We start from the raw sequence: 24,218 nt of genomic DNA, 5'->3' as shown, positions 1-24,218 counted from the left end.
TTGACTGAATTTAGTGGAGTTGTATGGCATAATTTTAGATTAACTCATAACAGGACAAGTTCCAGACCTTATAATCTTTTAACTTTACATTTAGGCTCTGAATTTTGTTTCCTTATTTCCTTTTCTTTCTCCATCCTTCTCTCCTCCTTCCTTTCCTCCTTTTCTTCTTTCCTCTTATTTGCTAAACTGGATGTCTTTACCCTTTGAATGATATATTAAGTCCAGTTCATTTTTGCTGATGCTAAAGGCAAACTTAAAACTCACAAATAATAATATCAATAATAATCATTTACATAAGGTTTCCCATGTGTTAGGCAAAGGCTTTACACATATTACCTCATTTAGCTCTTATACCTCTAGGAGGTAACTATTGTTATAATAATCCCTTTTCTCCTTTTATATGTCAGTCTGAATCCAGATTCACTTATCTTCATTATCCATGTTGCAGATTGAGCAGTTGTTAAAAAGCAAAAATCAATGCAGCTCCTATTTCTGTTCCAAGTGTCCCAACTGTCATGAGTGTGTATTTACTTCGGGTCTTGATCTGCTTCTCTCTCTGTCCCCAAAACATACTTGGAGCTCTTTCCACAAATGTAATTTCTTAAGTTTATTTAGGGAGTCATGTTCTGGGTTTTATTGTAGGGGCAAATGCTATGATTTCCAAATAGATGTTCTGTAGGCATTGCTAAAGGTCATTCTGACAATTGTCCTGTGGCCCAGGTATAAGAGAAGCTGAGATCAACCTACCCTGGATTCCACCTACTGCTTTTTATGAGGGGACAATAATAATTTTTTTGATCATAAGGCAAGTCAGTGAATAACATTTTAACTCCATCTTTTCTTAAAATATCTTTATTGGAGTATAATTGCTTTACAATGTTGTGTTAGTTTCTGCTGTACAACAGAGTGAATCATCTTTATGTATACATATATCCCCATATCCCCTCCCTCTTGAACCTCCCTCCCACCCTCCCTATCCCACCCCTCTAGGTGGTCACAAAGCACTGAGCTGATCTCCCTGTGCTATGCGGCTGCTTCCCACTAGCTATCTATTTTACATTTGGTAGTGTATATGTTTCCATGCCACTCTCTCACTTCGTCCCAGCTTACCCTTCCCCCTCCCCGTGTCCTCAGTCAATTCTCTATGTCTGTGTCTTTATTCTTGTCCTGCCCCTAGGTTCTTCAGAACAATTTTTTTTTTTTAGATTCCATATATATGTGTTAGAATACGGTATTTGTCTTTCTCTTTCTGACTTACTTCACTCTGTATGACAGTCTCTATGTCCATCCACCTCACTACAAATAACTCAGTTTCGTTTCTTTTTATGGCTGAGTAATATTCCATTGTATATATATGCCACATCTTCTTTACCCATTCATCTGTCAACGGACACTTCGGTTGCTTCCATGTCCTGGCTATTGTAAATAGAGCTGCAATGAACATTTTGGTACATGACTCTTTTTGAATTATGGTTTTCTCAGGGTATATGCCCAGTAGTGGGATTGCTGGGTCATATGGTAGTTCTATTTTTAGTTTTTTAAGGAACCTCCATACTGTTCTCCATAGTGGCTCTATCAATTTACATTCCCACCAGCAGTGCAAGAGGGTTCCCTTTTCTCCACACCCTCTCCAGCATGTATTGTTTCTAGATTTTTTGATGATGGCCATTCTGACTGGTGTGAGGTGATACCTCATTATAGTTTTGATTTTCATTTCTCTAATGATTAGTGATGTTGAGCATCCTTTCATGGTAACACCATCTTTAACATCTTTACTGTAACTACAATAACAAGTTTCTTTACACTGTATTTTAATATCTGACTATGGCACAATGATACCAAAGCTCACTCAATAAAATCAATTCAATAAGGGGCAAAACTCAGTTTGCATATTTCTGAAGATTTGATTTAATCTAAAGATAAATGTTTAGTGTATCCAGTGCAGTGAAGAAGTCCTTCCAAATATTACTTCTTGGACAGCAGTGAGTTTTAGGTTTTACACCTTTGGATAAGTGAAAATATTTTATGCTGGCCATTGCCTTTAAGGCAGTAAGGAACTGGAGAAACTCACTGAGAATCTATATTTAAGTAGACTGACATCTCCCCTCTCCAATCGTGTGCAAGGGGAGAATACAGGTCTGCAGAGAGAGCTTCTGGATGTTCTTATAAAAAAAATTTGGGCTTGATTCCAGCACACAGAAGAATGGATGATTGTAGAACTAAAAGAAAAACACAAACCCCAAATTTAGCAATTCAGCCTTCAGTAAAATTAAGCTGAAATCAGAAATTGATGACTTAGTAACAATTGACTTAGTAACAATTAGTAACAATGAAAATATTTAGTAACAGCACACTTGAAATAATGAAGAACTGTTGATACATAGGCTTTGGAAATACAAAATACTGAGCTGGTTTTGAACATCTTGTTTTGAAAGACAAGAAAGTATATTAGACAATATTTGCATACCAGTCACCATAAAATTTGGGTTAATTTAATCCTTATTATGTTTCTTAGCATTATGCTGAGTTTCTGTCTATTGCTCTTTAATTAAAAAAGCAAAAAATTTTCAAAAAATATTGAAATTTAATAGTTTCAAAGACTGCTGACATAATTCTGAGTGTTCAAATGCTTAAAAGATTATATTTGTAGTATCTTTGATGAAAAATAACTGTTAAAGTAGAAAACTCTCTTTTCCATAGGAAGTTTTATTTGTAAACTGTAAAGAGACTTCTGTTGTACTGATATTTACTCACCCTTTCTTTCATAGTAACAGAATTTTTAGCTGGGTATAGGAATACCTAGAATAGAGACAGTGAGGGAGAGCCACGTGACTGAATTATGGCCAATACGACGTAAACAGAAGTAATTTGTAAACTTGTGAAACTATTTCAAAGGGACAGAATATGCCCTACTTCTCCCTTTCCTCTTGTGGGGTCTGGAATGTGGCTGGCATAGCAAATCATCTTGGAAAGTGCAGACAAGGAAAGAACTTTAGTTATAAAGAGCAAAGATAGAAGGACCGGGCTCCCCTGGTGGTGCAGTGGTTAAGAATCCGCCTGCCAATGCAGGGGACAAGGGTTCGTGCCCCGGTCCGGGTAGATCCTACATGCCGTGGAGTGGCTAGGCCCATGAGCCACAACTACTTAGCCTGCACGGCTGAAGCCCGTGCTCCGCAATGGGAGAGGCCGCGATAGTGAGAGGCTCGCGCACCGCGATGAACAGTGGCCCCTGTTCTCCGCAACTGGAGAAAGCCCTCGCACAGAAACGAAGACCCAACACAGCCAAAATTAAATATAAAATAAATAAATTAATTTAAAAAAAAAAAGAAAAAAAAAAGATAGAAGGACCTGGGTTTCTGACCTCATAAAGGGCGGGGGCGGGTCATACCTGCCAAAGACCTCTTATCTCCAGATTTCTTTCTTTTATATGAGAGAGAAATAAACGACTGTGTTATTTAAGCCACTATTATTATTTGCATACTGCTAATTCTAAATAATAACCAATTTTGTGCTAACTGATCTGCTGACTGTGACCTCATTGGTTAAGTCTTAATTAACTCAATCAAAATAAACTCTCCAGATGGTCTTAAAATTAGAAACATCCGGAAATATATTCCTATTGTAAAAAAGTTATTTTATAAGTTGAACAAGAAATTATAGAAACACGATACAGAATCTCAATTTTCTGAGACAATTGTAAAGACCCCAAAATTGTATGCCTTAGACCCAGAGCTGTCCAAACCAGCTTTCTGCAATGATGGAAATACTCTGCATCTGTGTCGCCTGACATTGTAGCCACTAGCTATATGTGGCTATTGAGACTTGAAATATGGCTAGTACAACAGAGAAATTGAGCTTTTAATTTATATAATTTAATTTAGATTTAAATAACCATGCCATTAGATTATGGCCATAATGATTTCAGTTTTCAAAATATTTAAAGCTCAATAACATACCGACAGAATATCTCGCTTTGAGAATTTACACTTTCTAGAGAAACGTCCAACATAAATGGATTACAAAATATGTGCGTAGTTGTCTTGACTTGATTTGCTTTATAAGGTTGTTAGCCATAATTCAGTTAAATATTGGAGAAGAGTATTTGGTCATCTACCAAATATGATGTTTTTGATATAGTTGATATTGAGCTTTACTTTGGAAGAGTAATTAGGAGGCAGGCCAATGATGTATTGGAACTTTTCCTAGATAATGACGGTAAAACCAAGTAGTTAACTAAAGGGGAAAGCTTACCTTTCTGCTTTCTCTGCTGGGAATGGATATGTAAGTACAACTCAGCTAAAAATGGCAATATTCATTGGGGTTACAGCACAGATGAAATTAGACCAAGATTCCAGTTGCAGCTCAACTAACTCACTGTGTGATCTTGGGCAAGTTGCCCAATTATCAGCTTCAGTTCATCATCTATAAAATGAAGCTAGCAATAATACCTATTTATAGAGTTTTAGGTTCATATGAGATAATTTTCACTAAGCACTTGGTGCAGTGCCAGGATCAGAGTAAACACTCTGAAACTTACAGAAACACAGGCCACAATCTAGTTTTAGAACCAAAAGATAGAAAGGAAAAAATGAACGAAAACAACAAAATTCCCCAAATGAGACAGACTTGGCCACCAGTGGGAATGCATGATCTTGCCAATGCTTTGGGATACTTCTCTGTAGAGGCAGAAGTAGAATTTATAAAAGTTAGAAGTTTATCAAATAATTAACATATGTCCCAATAGACAACGCATGACTTAACAGGGGTCATGTAAGTGATAAGAAATATAATATCTACTTTTCCAGCAAGTTGAGTCAGAACCAGAGATTTCTATCATATGAGCCAGAAAGCTTAAAAGCAGTCTTATGAGGTTAACAAAGATAAAGTTTGGTCATTTACCCGGAGTATGTATGTATTTATTTATTTCCCTGAAAACCAGAAGAGATGAAAGGTCAAGACCATTGTATATGGAAAATCTGTTGCTCTCTAGACCGTGTCTCTTACAGGCACATAATTAATTATAAAATCAAATGTACTCTGTATGTAATAATAAAATTAACCAATTTTAAGAAAACTACCTCTTTTGGTTTACGCTGTATATTGAGGTGGTGAGGTAAGGTAAGAAACGTCACACAAGAAATGAACAAATTGACTATTCTCACTTTCCAGCACTTTAGGTGTTGAAATATTTGCTAGGCATTTCCTATTTTCTTAGCTTAGGTGTATAGGGGGAAAAAACAGAAATGAGTTAGGAGTAAATGAATTATGGTCTTAATAAAACTAGGTGAATTTGAAGAAAATTGTGTGGGCCAAATAAAAAATTTACCAAATAACCTCTATTAACCTCTGTAAGATTTCTTCACCCAGTTTCAACGTGATATTTTATTATAATATTTTGTATATTGTTGCACTAAAGCCAAGGATATCCCAGAGGATGTTATTACAAAATTGTATGACTCTCATCTTAAAATAAAAATATAAGCAAAAAAAAAAAGTAATCTGAAATGTTGGGTTTTCTTACTTCTATGACCTAATCTGGCTGCATTTCAGGAAAGGAATGTTGGTTATTATAGGAGTTTTAGTTACTGGAAGATAGGAGTGTGTGTGTTGGGGGGTAGGGGTGGGTAGAGTAGGATTTAAAATGATGGTGATGAAAAACTGGTGTTGCTTAGAACTGGCAAAAATCGTAACTACCAGTGTAGCACGCCATCCTGGATTTGGCAGTGAAATTCATCTGGTTTGGGGCACAGTCATCTAATCAGTTCTTGAGCACAGAGGAGTTTTCTGGCTTTCTGTATTCCTTAGGGTTTTCGGTTGTAAGCATCAGAAATCAACCCCAGCCAAGTTATGTGAAAAAAGAATTGTTGGGCAATTCACAGAATTGGTGGGAGGACTAAAGAATTAGGCTTGGAAAATAAACAAGAGCCAAGAGAGGTTTGACTGAAGTAAAGGTGGCCAGGGTTTCACCACCATCAATGCCACCCTCACTAGACTCATGATGCTGGTGCTATTGCCGTGTACAATTCTCAGCCTTATCCAGATCTTCGTGTCACCACCGTTAGAGTCAAAGTCTCTGCTGAAAGCATCTAACTGGTAGAACCTACATCCTTTACCTTATCTTTCAGGGCCTTTAGCTTTCACTTCAAGATACAGATGGTGAGGAATTATCTCCCAGAGAAGGTTGTTCAGAAAAAAAGATGAATGTCCATACTTTCTGGACCAGGTACCCTGGAGTTGGATTTATTGGTTCCTCAGCTGAGCAGGACTGCTCTTCAAGGAGGTGGGGTTTAGGCCAGGTGGGGTTGGGTAATGTGAGGCAGGTGCTCAAAGGCGGGGCACATACTATATCTGTGAATGATAATTTTAAATCTTTGCAGAACTTACATAAAAAAAGTATATATTAAACATGGCACAGGGCATGATGGGAAGACGATGGCTCAACAAGTCCCACATTCTCTTCCCTTTTATTGCTAATAACTCCAACCCAAAACCTCTTCTGGGCTAACTGGGAGCTAGGGCTGGAAGGCAGGTGGAGTACAGAGGGCTGGGCTTCCCTTCCCCTTACCACCCTAAAGCCAGATGAAGCCCAGATACAGCCTGGGGAAAGATTTGAAAGCTGCAGTTCCTGGGGAGAGCTTGGCCCATGGACATCGCTGAGCACCCAGGGAGAAGATTGACATTGGCTAGCATGAGTGTGCCTGTCTTTTTGGCCTTTGGGAAGCCAAAGAAGAGGCTGGGTCTTCTCCACTTCTGAGGTTGAGAGAGCATGAGAAGCCCACAGAGAAAAGAGGCATCCTCCCAATCCTCAGCAAAGGACTGAGAATCTTTTCATCAATGCAATGGGTCACATGACAAGAGACTGCTGTACTTCCACCACTCTCAAGATTCCACCCTAAAGTACCTCCAAGAACAGACAAAGGAAAATAGCACTACATCCCAGGAGCCAGCAGTCATAGAGAAGAGTAAATAATCAGAACAGACCTTAACAAAATCTGAGGAATTTGCTTGAGGAAGGACTTTAAACAAATAATAAATAAAAATCCATAGAACTCAAGATAGGGGAAGATATTTAGGGGAGAAAACAGTGGTAAGGAAGGGATCTTGCAATATATATAGTTAAGTCAAAATGGATAACCATAGACTATTTGAATGTGTAAAAACTAAGAGGAAACTAATAGAGAAGGAGGTTGAGATTAATGAAATAATGAAATTTAAAAATGATGCATAGGTTAAATACATCTGAAAACTGGTTCTTTGTAAAATTCAATAAAATAGATAAGTTCCCTGAGGACTTCATTAAGGAAAAACTAGAGAGCAAAAATACATAAAATTAGGAATGAGAGAGGAAACGTAACCACAGAAAAGTAGAAGATTGAAAGATAAGGCCACATATAACTCAATATGCCACACATAACTCAATTGCAACAAATTTGGAAACTCAGAAGAAATGGGTAATTTTCCAACAAAATATAATTACCCAAGTTAACCCAAAATTAATTGGAAAACTTGACTAGACTAATTACTATAGAGTTATAGTAATTATAACTCTTATAGATAAGAATAGATTATAACTCTTATAGATTCTTATAGATAAGAATCGCCTCTACTTGCTAAAACTATAAATTCCTATAGCTGACTGTATCCCAGATCTAATGAATCAGAATCTTCAGTGTTGGGACCTAGTAATTTCTACATTTATCAAGAGCTCCAGTTGATTCCTATCATCAATGAAGTTAGCAAACGTTGCCATAGAAGATTGGGCTAGGTTATTGCAGACCTACCATTTAAGAAAAGGCCTTAGACCTGATGTTTTTATAGCTAGTTCTATGTAGCCTTTAAATAACAGATATTTTCAATTTTATATAACTATTCTAGACCAGAAAAATTCTTATGATGTCAGCATAATGTTAATACCAAAACTTGATATAGTACAAAACAAAAACAAAAAATGACAGACCAAACTTACTAACAGATATAGATGAAACCATCTAATAGCACATAGAACCCAGCAATACATCATCATAATAATATACCATCACCATATAGAATTTATTCCATGATTACAAGAATGATTTAAAACAAGACTCTATGAACACCATTTATTTCATTAATAAATTGAAAGAGAAAGAAACATGTGATCATATCAATAAATGCTAAAAAGACATTTGATAACACTGATTAATCATTCCTAATAAAAACTATAAGCAAAATAGGAAAAAATGAGATTATTCAAATATTATAAAGCCTGTTTTTTAAAAGCTAGTAACAACTATAATTACAAGTAACAATACATCTTTCTTTTAAAACTAAAAATTCATATGCCCTTTGAACCAGCAATCCCCTTGTGGGGAACCAATCTCATAGAAATAAAAGCAAGGTGCTTAGTGAAGCATTGTTATAGTGACAAAAAAACTGGAAAAAAAGTGAATGCCTAATGAGTAGGAAAGAAGGATAAATAAGTTAGAATACACTCACAACATGGAATATCATACAGTAATTAAAAAGAATGTGAATTCATTAAGCTGATTTGTTGACTCCTAGGGACTGCCACAGAGTATTGTCAAAGAAGAAAAGTAAGATACAGAGATACGTAGCATGCTATGACTCTATTTTTGTAAAGCAAACAATGTCAAAAACCCACTACATACGAATAAATATGAATAAATGTAGCCAAAAGTATATATTGTACAAAGTACAGAGGGGTACACATTGGTAGTTAACATGAGGAATAAGGGTGAGTGGAGAGAGGATGGAGGTGGGAGAGAGAAGTTAGAAAAAAAAAAAAAAGCAAAACAACAACAAAAAAGGCTTTCCTATAATGGTCTAACATGTAAAATAGAATTCTATTTATGTTAAAGGATGTATGTGTGTGTGTGTGTATTTGCATATAAATAAATTTTTAAGCAAATAAATAATTTTAAGCAAATCCCAAATGCCATAAAACTTTAGAAATACTTCAGTATGAATTTCCAACATGTATTTTTATGTTTGTTTGTACTGGTATCATGAACTAGGAAAGAGGAAAGATGTGGACCGGTGCACACCAAACTGTTATTATCAGTCACCTCAGGGGGTGGAAGCAGAGATGTGGGGGTCAGGGATATAATTAGCTTTGCTTTTATATGCTTTTAAACTGTATTGTTTCGCTTGTTTCAATAAGCAAGGAAAAGCTAGCAATTCGGTCCTCTGGTCGGCCTTAGAATAGGAAGACACCTTAGCAATATCTGCCGTCTTTTCTCTCATACCAAAGGTAGCATATGCATGAGCAGTTGTGATCATGCATTAGTTAAATAGCAATATACTTGTGAGGAAACAAATGGATGGCTTTTTACCAAACCTGTGAAAGTTAAGATTTTATATATATATATATATATATCCCCTAAGGAAATAAATCTAAATTTTGAAAATTCTTTGCACTAAATGCTTTCAAGTAGATGTCCTTAAATTCTCCAGTTGTTGGACATACAGATTATGTCCCAAATAATACTGCAATTTGTATCTTTTATGTGCTGTCATTAAAAATGATGTTTAAAAAGATGGCCAAAAACATTTTAAAGATTAAATGTTAAGAGAAACAAAGAATGATAGGCTGGAAATACCCTTCCCTAAAAACAAAAACAAAACCTTATGCATAGAAAGAAGACAGGAAGGAAATAGAGTGCAACAGAATGAAAACAAAGGCTATATTTCAAAAGTGATATCATATGTGTTTATAAATAGTACTTCCTATTATTTTCTGTTTTGTCAAACTTATAATTAGTCTGCAATATTTTTATAACAAAAAACCTAAAACACTTAAAAAAAACTTTTCTAACTCAAGTACAAAAGTTGATTTTCACACAAAGCCTTTATAAGTATTTTGTAGACGTTATTATTAGAGTCATTCTTTCACTATCTCCGGCATTACATAGATTTGTGAAATACTAAATAAGGGCAGAAATACATATGTTGTCAGTAAGTTGTCTTTAGTTCGGTCAAAAATCTCTGCATTCAAAAAGTAACTATAAGAAATTGCAGACAGAAAAATATGAGAATTCTCTGAAACTAGCATTTTGGCTCCACTATCAGGGAAATCTCAACCTGGCATGAGGTATTGAAGAGAGGCCAAAAAAAAGATGTTATTTTTGAACTAATATGACAAAAGTAGGAGCATTACCAGACCAGCTTTAGAACAGTCCCACTTCCCCTTTTATTAAAATAGTTAATTTCATTTATTTATTCTCATCTATTCATTCAGTCAAATATCATATGCTAAGTTAGGCCAGGTAACCTCTGTGAATGGCAGTTTCTTTATATGTAAAATGGGGTTCCTCTGGAGTACTACTTAACTTCTTACAGAGTACTTCTGAATGTGAAGTTCCTGGCAATGCAATAGGTACCCAAAAAATAGAACCTGTTGCTGCTGTTATTATTATTACTCTTGCCAAAGGGCTTCACAACTATTCCACTGAGGAGGAATTGATACCACAGTGTGTTAAATGCCACTTATAATTAACAGTGCATAAAACTGTATATGTCTTATCCCACAAAGTAGATTCAGTATTTCTCTGCAATTTTTAAACTAGTATTTGTCGCCTCTGTCAAGTCCTTAATTGAAAGATGCCTTTGGTTCTGAATCAGGGCAGCCTATATTTTCAGTAACTCTGCCACTGAGTTAGGCCAGCCACCCTCGCCCAGTGGTAGCTGAAAGGCTTCTTGCTGGTGTGAGAATCATCCTTGACTCACAAGGGAGGCGATGACAAGGACCCCTCAAGTCTTTCCAAAGTCTGTCGCTAGGCTTCTTGATAGAAACCACTAGTGCAATTTTTTCTGTAAGTACCTGGTAACAGTAACCATGTGTGCCGGTGGCTAATGCATCCCATGGCCGCTTGGAATAGCAACAAGAGTCTCCCGTTGGAAGGATGCTGCAAATGAGATTTTATATTGTTAAAAGAACACTTGAAAGTCAGGGGATACACATGCATTTTATGTAAATCCAAATTCAATTTGGAAAAACACCATGGCCTTCTGGCACCCAATAAAGGAAGGGAACTCAGACACATGTTCCCATCAGGTGGTACCTCTCATGAGCTGGAGTAGTCTAAGCTTTAAGTGGTTATGCTGAATTCTTGGCACGGCCGGCTGTCAATAACGGTGACTATTATTTGCTGTTGTCGGCATCATGATCATCATTAACATGGTCCTGTGGTTTTTATCTGAGGGTTCAGCCAAGAAAGAACTTGCCCAGACCTCATTCTAGTTAATTGCAGGATGAATTCAGAGCAAGGAAGACTGCTTTTCTAGTTATAGAATCTAGTTTAGAGAGCCAAGTGATTGTGGCATATGGAGTCATCCTGCTTTTTTTCCCCCAAGTCCATGTGCGGGCAGTTCTTTTTCTGTCCTAGAGATCATTGTGTTTTAGAACAGCTCTTTTGAATGACTACTCCCCTTTTATGCTGGGATACACATGACTGCTACTCCCATTGAATGTATCCAGATTTGATAAATGCAGCAAATGTTGGTGAAGCAAAGCACACAGTAATTCGTGAGTGTCACAACTATATCCAGTTCACCAGAACTGATACGTGTTTTCGTTTGGGTCCTCTCTGAAGTAGAGCTTGAGGTAAGAACTAAGGTATGGGTAGTTTATTTGGGAGATGATCCTCTGAAGCAGGAGTAGAGGAGTAGACAGAGTGAGGTGAGAAAGGAGGAAAAGCTAACAAAGGGTGCATTATTGAGGCTGTCACATTAAGCAATGGGGCCAGATTGTTCCAGAACCTGGGAGAAGCATATAGAATGCCTCTCAGAATCGTTCATCTGAAGGACTGGCATCAGTCATCCGTTGTTGAGGGTTTTCAGGGAGCTTAACTGCGCTGAGATTCTGGTCTTATTTTCCACATAGTTGGGTTGGGATTTAGAGAAGGCCATGGGGTAAACAAACACAAGAACACACCAGGGGTGGGAGCCCTCTGAATGAATGGTGGAGTAAAGGTCTGCAAAAATTTGTTTTTCCATAGAAGTAATAAGAACTGTCAAAATCAACTCTTTTAGAACTCTGAAAATTAAAGGCTTGCAATAATCTAAGGACTATCTATTAAAGCAAAATGGCCAAATCTTAGTAAGATCAGCAAGATTCTGGCATTCCAAGGCTCACCACAAAGCTGGAGAGGAAAAACCGGTGAATTAAATGTCCATAGGGTGTTTTAAAAGGCTCTGACAGGGCTTCCCTGGTGGCGCAGTGGTTGAGAGTCCGCCTGCCCATGCAGGGGACACGGGTTCATGCCCTGGTCCGGGAGGATCCCACATGCCATGGAGCGGCTGGGCCCGTGAGCCATGGCCGCTGAGCCTGCGCGTCCGGAGCCTGTGCTCCGCAATGGGAGAGGCCACAACAGTGAGAGGGCCGCGTACGGCAAAAAAAAAAAAAAAGGCTCTGACATATTCCTGCACATCCGGAAGCCCACGTGAGTACAAAGGACTGGGAGACTCATTGGTTCAAGGCATTTAAGGAAATCTTTGTCTAGTTATTAACTGATCACTAAGCTAGCAGAGCAGAGACTCCAGCGGTTGCACAGGACAAAGAATATAGACTTTAAAGAACAAGTTCCGGAGGGTCATCAAACAACAGCAAAACCTCTGGGAAAGTTGGGGTATCTGACTTGTAGAGTTGACACCTTATATTATTTAAAATGTCCAGTTTTCAGCAAAAAATTATTAGACATGCAAGGAAACAAGAAAGTATAACCCATACACAGGAAAAAAGTAGCCAATAGAAACTGTCCCCGAGGAAGCCCAGAAGTTGTACTTACTACACAAAAACTTTAAATTAGCAACATACAAATGTTCAAAGATATAAAGGAAATCATGTCCAAAGAATTAAAGGAAAGTAAGAGAATGATGACTCATCAAATACAGAGTATCAATAGAGAGTTAGCAATTATAAAAAAGAACCAAATAGAAATTCTGGATATGTCAATTATACTTCAGTTTAAAAAAGAAAAGAAATTCTGGAGTTGAAAAGTACAAAAATTGAAATGAAAAACTCACTAGAGGGGGTCAAGAGCAGTTCTGAACTGGCAGAAGAATCAGCGAACTTGAAAGCAGGTTAATAAAGAATTAGTGGTAACTGATGCACAACATTGTAAATATACTGAAAATCACTGAGATGAACATTTTTTTAAAAAAGTGTGATCTTTATGAAATGTGAATTTTATCTCAGTAAAGCTCTTACTGAAAAATCAAACAAACTACTTGGTGGGTGCTTGAGGTGGGGCACTGCCAGCTGAAGATGAATCCGAGTTCCCATGAAACTGCCACCTACTGCCATGCTGAAATCAGAGGTGAGCTGGGAAGTGATGTCGGCACCAAAGAAACCTGCTACAGTAGCTTGTGAATAGATACAATAAGAAGCAAGTTAATATGTTATTCCTAGGGTTTTAGGAGTAGATTTGTGCTTTGCTTTCCCACTCAGGGAAATCAAAGAGAAAAAAATGAATGGAAGTGGGGCAATTGATAGTGATCACCTTGAATTCTCTATAATTAATTTTTAAATACAATTCTAAATTTTACATTCTAATACAATTCTGAACTTTAAGAATTAAAAAATCATTAATAAAACTTTTTTTTTTCTTTATAACACATCTCACAACAGATAGTAACCTAGCACTGTGTGGTGAGACCATGGTAGGGAACCAGTGCTTACCAGGTCATTTATTTCAGTGAATTCCAAATTTTAGTAAGTATAAGAGTTACTTGAGAAGCTATTAAAATGTTGATTTTGGATTTCTCTTACTCTCTAAAACTCCCTTCACCTCCCTACTCCCACTAAAGAGTATGATTCAGTAGGATGGGGAGGGACCCAAGTGTCTGCATTGCCAAAAAGCATCCCTCCTGATTCTGATGCAGGCAGTCTGTGGATTCCAGATGGAGAAACACTGATTTAGTACAACTCACTAGTTTTACAGCTGAGATAAATGGACAGAGCAAGAGAAAATGTCTTAAGATTGCATGATAGAGGCAGAGGTATAGAGTGAGAGTCTAAATTCAAGTCTTGTCACCTGCAGTCCTGTGCTTTTTCCACTACATCACAGTGCTTCTTATATATTTGGGTTAGAACAGCCCTGCGCTCACTGCTCAGGGGTGCCCAGGGGGGCAGTGGACCACATATCAGGGAGCATTAAAGCCACTACACACCTATTCATGGCTTGGGCAGTCAGAATTTGTGCTGCCATTGCACATAACAAGCATCTTGTGCAGAGCACCAGCATGTGAGTGTCGTCACTGTGGCCACAGCGAGAGAGTCAGGGAATGAGATGACATATTTAAAAGTACTCAGAGATTTCAGAGCGTGGTAACCCAAAGACTGGCTAATTATTCACTTCCTCTCGGACCAGAGCTACACAGCACTAAGCATTCACATATTTTCAAACATGTGGATCACTGATTTAAGGGTTCAGTTTCCTGCTGGCATCTGACATCATGAAACCACAACTGTAGAGAATTCCAGTTCACGGTTATAAATAAAATTGGCTACAAAGGTTAGAGACAATGAAAGGTCTGAGACGGGGTGTACTCTTCAAGGATAAAAGATTAGCCTTGGGCTTCCCTGGTGGCGCAGTGGTTGAGAGTCCACCTGCCGATGCAGGGGACACGGGTTCGCACCCCGGTCCGGGAAGATCCCACATGCCGCGGAGCGGCTGGGCCTGTGAGCCATGGCCGCTGAGCCTGCGCGTCCGGAGCCTGTGCTCCGCGACGGGAGAGGCCACAACAGTGAGAGGCCCGGGTACCGCAAAAAAAACAACAAAAAAAGATTAGCCTTGAAACTATATTATTATAATTTGATACCATTGGGCTGGGATAGAGGGACGAGGAAGAAAGAGGGTACTAGGCTGAGAAAGCCTCAGGTACAAAGGCATGGTAGCATGGGAACACATGGTGCAGTAGGGGAACTGGGAACCACAGGAAGTTAGTGTGGCTAAGTGAAGGACAGGAAGAGAGAGAGGACTGGCAGGGATGGGGAGGGACATGAACACTGAGAGATGAGGTCAGAGTGGGAGGCAGGATCCAGATCACTCAGGGCCTCCTTTGAAGGAGCTTGGACATCATCTTAATGCCAACAGGGAACCAGAGGAGAATTTCAAGTGATAGAATTGCAGTCTAGAAAGATGACTCAGGTTGGAATATGGGGAGAAGTTGGAAAGGGGGTCCAGAAATGGACACCAGTTAGAAATAAGAGCCTGAACTAAGGCTCTTATCGTTAGTTCATTTTTCACTTTTTGCTAATAAGTAAAGTTTTGTGCCTATTTTTCTTTCCCTTTTATCCAATTGATTAAGTGATCGCCCCATGCTTGAGGACAATCACTTTCAGCTGCTGCCACTGGCTGGTCCTCAGGAGGCCTGATCCTGGGAATGCTTTGCCTACTGCCTCTTTGCTTGGAAGACATTCCAATGAGCAGATTCGAGAATCAGATTTCAGAGATACGGTCCTGGATGATGGGTATAAAGGTTACAAAAGAAACCGGTAAGGAGAGGAGTGGAGAAGACGTGAAAAGGCGAGGAGAAAGAAAGAGAGAAAAGATATATGAATGTGTAAAACTTGGAAGAAGAATCATCAAGAGGTCATTCTTAGACTGCAAAAATACCTTTTAAGGATTGCTTTAAAAGAAAAAATAGGGCTTCCCTGGTGGCGCAGTGGTTGAGAGTCCGCCTGCCGATGCTAGGACATGGGTTCGTGCCCTGGTCCGGGAGGATCCCACATGCCGCAGAGCGGCTGGGCCCGTGAGCCATGGCCGCTGAGCCTGCGTGTCCAGAGCCCGTGCTCCGCAACAGGAGAGGCCACAACAGTGAGAGGCCCGCGTACTGCAAAAAAAAAAGAGAAACCCAGAATTTCAAGTTGGATATCTTCTTTAGAGTTACGAAGATAAATTTAAATAAATTAATGTCTTTTTTTATGTTGATGAACTTTTTAATTAAAACTTAAAAAAACTTTTTATTGAAGTATAGTTGATTTACAATGTTGTGTTAGTTTCAGGTGCACAGCAAAGTGATTCAGTGCTATATATATTATATATATAATATGTATATTCTTTTTCATATTCTTTTCCATTATAGTTTATTACAAGATATTGAGTATGGTTCCCTGTGCTATACAGTAGGTCCTAAAATAAATTAATTTCTAAATGCATTTTTCCTAACTTTTCTTTTTTCTTATTTATTATTTATTCATTTTTGGCTGTGTTGTGTCTTTGTTGCTGTGCACGGGCTTCCTCCAGTTGTGGCGAGCGGGGGCTACTCTTGGTTGTGGTGAGCGAGCTTCTCATTGCGGTGGCTTCTCTTGTTGTGGAGCATGGGCTCTAGGTGCACGGGCTTCAGTAGTTGTGGTGCATGGGCTTAGTTGCTCCGCGGCATGTGGGATCTTCCCAGACCAGGGCTTGAACCTGTGTCCCCTGCATTGGCAGGTGGATTCTTAACCACCGCACCACCAGGGAAGTCCCCTAAACGCATTTTTAAAGAGCTCATAATTAAAATAAATGAATTATGTCATAGTGATCTCATGTATATATCATGCTAAAAGGTAAAATGTTATTAAGTTGCACAAAGGAAGCAGATCAATGTCCTGGGGTTTGCAACACATGTTGAGTAGGAGCCAGGGCCTAACTTCACATCTTGGAGGAGTTCAGATTTTCTGAGAGGGGACTGAGAAATATGCACTCACTGGGGTGGCAGAGGAGCCTGGGGCTGGAAATCAGGTTACTAAATCCTTGTCTGGAGCATGTGGGCAGATGTGAGAAGTGGGAGGAGTGTTCAGACCACATCATTTCCTAGTGAAAATGCCAATGCAAACTTGCAACCATAGCAACACAATAGTCCTATTAAAGCCATACTAAAAAAACCTCTTTCAATTGAATTTAATTGACCAAAAAGCAAAACCAAAAAACCACCCTTCCATTTTTCACTTTTTACTAATAAGTGAAGTTTTGTGTCTATTTTTATTTCCCTTTTATCCAATTAGTTAAGAGTGCATTGCTAGCTTTATTTACAATAGCCAGGACATAGAAGCAACTTAAGTGTCCATCGACAGATTAATGGATAAAGAAGATGTGGCACATATATACAATGGAATATTACTCAACCATAAAAAGAAACGAAACTGAGTTATCTGTAGTGAGGTGGATGGACCTAGAGTCTGTCATACAGAGTGAAGTAAGTCAGAAAGAGAAAAACAAATACCGTATGCTAACACATGTATATGGGATCTAAAAATAAAATAAAAAATGGTTCTGAAGAATCTAAGGGTAGGACAGGAATAAAGACGCAGACGTAGAGAATGGACTTGAGGACACAGGGAGGGGGAAGGGTAAGCTGGGACGAAGTAAGAGAGTGGCATGGACATATATACACTATCAAATGTAAAATAGCTAGCTAGTGGGAAGCAGCTGCATAGCACAGGGAGATCAGCTCGGTGCTTTGTGACCACCTAGAGGGGTGGGATAGGGAGGGTGGGAGGGAGACACAAGAGGGAGGAGATATGGGGATATATGTATACGTATAGCTGATTCACTTTGCTATACAGCAGAAACTAACACACCATTGTAAAGCAATTATAAAGATATTAAAAAAAGAATTTTATAGATAGAAGGTGGTAATTATATCATCTCTCGGGATTTTGAAAGTACATATTTTAAAGATGTATTAATTTGCTGTATGTTCATTGTTGCTGAGTAAATAATCTTGCTTATTTGAGGGTTTGTTTCTGTTATTTTTGAAGTAAAAATTAAATAACATTGAGAATTATAAATAGTATAACTGCTATAACTACTAATAAAATACTCAAAATATCCTCAAGATATTTATATTTAAAAAAAAAGTGCATCGCTAGAAGATTTCTTGATAACACTTTCTAACACAGAGGCAAAAGTTTTAGAAATACAATCTGTACTTGCAGAAGATAATTCTCTTATGACTCTACCAGGGGAGAAACAAAGAAAATAGAAACTAATAAGAAAGTTGGAGATGGCTTTAGAGTTTCTTGTCTAGGCATCAAAATGAAATTGGAGTGGATGGTGGGTAGAGAGCTGAGTTAACACGGGTAATGCAGAGGGGAGATGAGATGGAACTTCTCTGAAGATTTCAGGAGTTTTTCTAAAGAGCAGGGCTGGTACTGAGGAGACTGAGGCATGCAAGTACAGGGTGAGGTCCCATCTTTATTCAAACTTTTGATATTTTATCATGGATTTGTTTGCATTCATTCTGACTTAAAAATATTACATTAAAATATTATTTGTCTTAATTACTGAGTTTTTTGTCATCCCAATAAAATTTGTGCCTGAAGTGAGTGCCTTACTTGCCTCACCCTAGTTCCTGCCCTGCTAGGGGAAAACAACAATGAAGAAAAAATTCATAGAGAACATTAGAAATTTTGTTTGCATTCTGAGCTCTACTTGAAAAGTAAAGCTTATATTCCCTAGGTGCAGAGGTCCTGGGCTCTACCTCCTATGGTTTACAAGGCCAGGATGTTTAGAATTGAACATTAAACAATCTAGGGGAGATACTGCACTTTATGGTGTTTCTCTTCTCACTGCGTTGAAGACTTTCTCTTTATTACTGATTCTAACCAGTTTGATTACATTGTACCTTAATGAAGTTTTCTTCTTGTTTTTTTATGCCTAGGGTTAGCTGGAGATTCTTGGATCTGTGGGTTTATGGTTTTCATCAAGCTTAGAAAAATTTAAGTTATTATTTCTTTAAATATTTTTCTGTTCCTCCCACTTTCTGTTAGGGACTCCAGTACTCCAATTACATGCATATTAGGCTGCTGGAAGATCTCTGATGCTCATTTGTTTTTCGGTCTTTTTTTCTCTAGGAGTTTCATTGTGGATGATTTCTATTGCTATGTCTTCAAGTTCACTAATTCTATTTTATACAATGCCTAATCCACCATTAATCCTACCCAGTGTATTTTTCATTTCAGACATTATAGTTTTAATATCCAGAAGTTCTGTTTGGGTCATTTTTATATATTCCATGTCTTTTTAAAAAACATACTTAATCCTTCCTTTTTGAACATATGAAACAGTTATAATAACTGTTTGAATGTCCTGGTGTACTAATTCTAGTATCTCTTGTCATTTCTTGATCTGTTTATACTGATTGCTTTTTCCTTTATTATGGGTTGTATTTTCCTGCTTCTTTGCATGCCTGGTAATTTTGGATTGGATGCCACACATTGTGAATTTTACATTGTGGTGCTGGTTATTTTTATATTCCTATGAATATTCTTGATACTTATTCTGGGATACAGCTAAATTACTTGGAAAAAGTTTGATTCTTTTCAGGCTTGCTTTTAAGCTTTGTAGGTGGGACCAAGAGCAGCCTTCAGTCTATGGGCAATTTGCCCTCATTACTGATTCTTCTAACCAATGGGTCAAGAAATATAAGATTTTCCACTCTGGCTGGTAGGAACAGGAACTATTTCCAGCCTTGTGTGAGCAACAAGTATTATTTCCTCTAATCCTTTCCCTGACCTCGGGTAGTTTCCTTATATGTATACACTGACCAGCTCCTAGCTGAAGATTGAATGGGGACCCTCTCAAGATCTCTAGAGCTTTCTCTGTGATACTTGTTTGATATTCTGCTCTGCAAAACTCTAGCTGCCTTGGCTCCTGGACTCCCAGCTTTATCTCCTCCCTGAACTTTGTCTTGGAAACTCTTTCAAGGCAGTAAGCTCAGACAATCATAGAGCTTTCCTCATTTGTTTTCTCTCTCTAAGATATCATTGTCCTCTGCTGCCTGGTGTCCGATTCTAACAACTGTAATTTCATATAGTTTTCCCATTTATTTTTAGTGGTTTTTTGTTTGTTTGTTTTGTTTTGTTTTTAGAGGGAGGGTTAGTTAGGTCCTTGTTACTCCATTTTGCCTGGAGCAAAAGTCTCCAACTTTATGGCTTCTGAATGTGGTTGATGAGTAATTCCTTTGGAGAACAGAATAAATTACATCTTGAATGATCAGTTAAAGTCTCTTAATGATTTAGGACATCCTAATAAAATTTACATCATTTTCAAGTGTCAAAACATAATGCTCATGATTTTATACTCATAATTTTTATATAAATACTTAGTAAGCAAGTGTCAAAGTTTTATTTCTCATTAATGAGGTAAGCAGAAAGATGATAAAGGCAGATCTATTAGGAGGGAAGGAGGAAGGGAAGGAAAGGGAGAGAGAATATAAATGGAAAAATATGTTGGAATAAGTTAGGTCAATTAGATATAAAACTATTAATGTCCCACAGGCCAATAAAATTATAACCTTTCAGTTTATCTTCTCAGTGGAACAGAAATAATTTTTATTTCTATTATATAAAAACTCATTTGTATAGTATTCATTTTCCACAAGTTAACATCTAAACTTTACAGACTTAAAAATGTCAGGACCTTAGTTAATAGTAATAGTAAGTAAAATAAAAGTTACTTTCCCCTGGAGAGTCAGATGACTGTTGGGTGGGCTTAAGTGTTTTAAGAAGGCATTAAATAGGCACAGTTTTTTGACTTCCTTCTAAGTTTTGGAAATCTTCTTAAGGTAAGTGTTACCTATAAGTCAATGAGATCTGCCCTTATCGGCTGGTCACTCTGGGTCTAAATTTACTCATTTAATGAAAAGATTAAACTAGAGCAGCGGTTTTAAACTGTGGTTACATGTTAGAATCATCTGGGGGAGCTTTTCAAAAATACCAGAGTCAGAGTCCCTTACCAGACCAACTAAATCCAGCTCTTTGAAGGTGAAGCCTGAGCATCATTAACTGTTTTTAATGTGCAGCTGGGGTTGAAAGTCACTGGTCTAGACTGGGTTGCTCAGATTCCTTTCAATAACAGTGCCCCATGATTCTATGGCTTGAAATCTAGGCAAATCACTTTTACACTGAAGAAAATAGACAAATACAAGCTCTGCTAACTTCCCTGCATTGCCAGTGACTTGGAAATGATTCAGGACTGCCAGCATTCACTCCATGGTGTGGAAGCTGCGAGAAAGGCCAGGGGTGGGAGAGCAGAATGACTGGTCTTTGTGGTCCAATTAGATATAGTCAGCATGAGTTGCTAGAAAGAGACAGGAAAGCTTGCAATTTCTTTTAAAAAAGAAAAGGAAAAGAAATATCAAAATTCATTTTGTGCCACTGCCTTTATACTGTTGAGCTCATCTTTGTTCCCAGAGCAGGTGTTCTTTCACAGATGTTATCGGAGATTGCATTTCTGATCTAAGACTGTGCACCCATAAATTAAGACTATGACCAATAATATTCACAAAAAGAAAGTAATGCAATAAGTATAAGCCTTTAAGATGATTTCACATAACAAAATTCTATTTCAAATTCTATTCCTTCAAGCTTGTTGTCACTGATAAGCATTTTTGGTAGTTTTTTTTAATTGAAAAGAATTTTTGAAAGCATCGACTTTTGAAACTTTTCACCCTAAAACTACACTTATGAGAAACACATAACAAATGTAACTGAGCAAGCCAAAAATTAAAAGAAAATTTGCTAAGCTTGGTAAGAGTTTTAAAAATCATAAATTAATGTTGAATTATTTTAAATGGGTTTTGGGCATCTTTCTCAATGATTGTATGACTTCTTTTTTTTTGATTTGTTAATGTAGTAATAGTAATATAATAGTAATAGATATCCAAATATTAAACTATGTTTCTACTTCTGTTATAAACCATACTTGGTCATGATGGATTATTCTTTTAATATTCTATTTGATTCCATTTATTTCCTCCCTGACACTTTTCATTATAATAATCTTTTTTCCTTTACAGTGAAACATCCCTGTGAGTTGAGTAGGAATTGTATTAATTTTCATAGCCATTTGACAGATTAGAAAACTGAGACACAGAGGTGGTAAATGACTTATTAGCTAAGAACAAATGGCAAATAGGTGACAAAGCCTATATTTAAATGTTTGGCTCCTAATTTCCGGCCCAGGGAATTTTTTTTTCCTCTTCTTTTCTCTAGGAGATTTATGTTTTCATCAAAAAAATCATTCCAATCACTAAATATTTCAGATAACCTCACAATATTTCACATAACCTTAGAGTGATGTCTTGGAAACAGGATTTCCATTTCCAGCTAAATCATTAATGCTATTTAAAATCCTAATGCCTAATGCTCTCCTGTTTTTTAAATCTCCACAGTGACAGTTGTCATAACCACATTTAACCATGATGGAGCTTGGGGAAAAATGTGGGGTGGAAGTGGGAGAAGATGAGAACAAGAGAGGTCAGATGGTTGGTTGAGCCATTAGCTGAGTTGCAGAATCAACTAGGATGAGTAGATTTGAGGATGAGCCTGCATGAATGGGCTTATAGAGGCTTAGTTTGAATTTCCAGGTGTGTAACCTACAAGGCAGTTGAAAATATAGTTCTGGAATGCCAACTAAAAATTGTCACTTGCCATTTGCCTCTACAAGGATTAAGTCACTAGCCACTGCAGTCGCTGACCTTCATCACACCCTGAAGGAGTTCAGGGTGGAGATCAGGAATGAGGTACTCTGTGCTCTGGGAAAAAATGGCAGAACAGGCCTTCAGATTGTTAGATATTTTTTTAGGAGAAGATTTTATAAGCCCAAATTCTTGCATCTTCTCATATGTAGAAAAGCACTAAAATCATTAACAGAGACATCTGCTCCTTATGACTAGCAGCAACCTTCTGCCAAAATGTGTGCTTGACGGCACGTATTCCTCACCGAAATCACATATGTACTGACACTCCCTGACCCCCACCTACCTCTTCAGAGCAGTTCCTCAGTGCTATTTGAGATGCTGTCTCCCAGGCTATTAGCCTTATTTTGTCTCAAATAAAAATTAATTCACAACTCTCACGTTGTGCATTTTTTACAGTTGACAGGACCATTGGAGAGAGGTTGGATTGGACATGCAGAGTTGGGAGTGATTGGCAGATAGGTGGTACCAGAGTCTTGGGAATGGCTGAAATCACCCAGGGACAGTGAGGGGAGCAAGGAGAAAGGAATATGAAATGCCAAAATTTCTGTGGATAGAGAAACAGGAGTCAAGAAGAAACACAGAAGAAACACAGAGAGGGAAGCAGAAAAGCAGGAGAGGGCAGCACCCTGAAAGCCAAGGGAAGAGGAGCATTCTCCTCCCTTCTTGCCCTAACCTTGTCTTCTCCCAGGCTTCATCATCTCAGTAAATGGCTCACCTTCCACCCAGCTGCCTAAGGAAGTAAACAGGTATCTTTCTGATTATCCACCCCCCTTCTCTCATCAGCAAGTCTTAGCAATTCAACTCCTAATCATATCTGAATTTGTTCACTTCTTCCCCTTCTATCCAGAACCCCCCACCTCACAACTCCAAGACCCTCCTACCTCTCTCCTGGGCGATTGCAACAGCCTCTTTGGAGGTCCCCCCGCTTCTGATCTTGTCCCCCCTCAACCAAGACCATTCTCCACCCAGAAGACAGAACACTCCACAAAAGCACAAAGTAGTGATCACACCATTCATTGAGGAAAATCCTCCAATGATTTCCTATTGCACTTCAACTAAAATCCCAGCTTTTTATCATGACTTAAATGGATCCACATCTGGCCCTGCCCAGCTCTCCGACCCCATCCTGTACATTCTCCCTTTACTCACCAAATCCAGCTACAACAGCCTTCTTTCTAGTCTTTGAACATACCAAGTGCATCCCCACAGGGCCGTGGCCTTTGCTGCCCTCTTGGTCTGAAGTGCTCTGCCCCAGACTTTGCACTCTGGCTCTGTCTTAAGTCAGGTCTCAGCTTAAATATCACCTCCACAGAGAGGTCTTCCCTGACCACCCCACCTCATGAGCAGACACCCACTGTATTAGTTTGCTGGGGCTGCCGTAACAAAGTACCACCGACTGGGTGGCTTAAACAACAAAAATTTGTTGTCTATAGTTCTGGAAGCTAGAAGTCCAAAATCAAGGTGTTGGCAGGGTTGGTTTCTTCTAAGAGCTGTGAGGGAGCATCTGCACCTGGCCTCTCTCCTTGGCTTGCAGATGGCCGTTTTCTCCCTGCGTCTCACCACACTGTCTTCCCTCCATGTGGTTCTCTGTGTCTGTATTTCCCCTTTTCATAAGGACATTAATATGTTGGATAAAGGTCCACGCTAATGATCTCACTTCAACTTGATTACCTCTATCTCCTCACACTCTGAAGTACTGGGGGTTAGGACTCCAGCATATAATTCAACCCATAACACCTATGCCCAATCGC

This window comes from Aethalodelphis obliquidens, unplaced genomic scaffold (genome assembly GCF_003676395.1).
Source record: "Aethalodelphis obliquidens isolate GAN/ISIS:26980383/991018 unplaced genomic scaffold, ASM367639v1 scaffold2, whole genome shotgun sequence".
In the NCBI taxonomy this organism is placed as follows: domain Eukaryota; kingdom Metazoa; phylum Chordata; class Mammalia; order Artiodactyla; family Delphinidae; genus Aethalodelphis; species Aethalodelphis obliquidens.
This window is presented reverse-complemented; position numbering follows the sequence as displayed.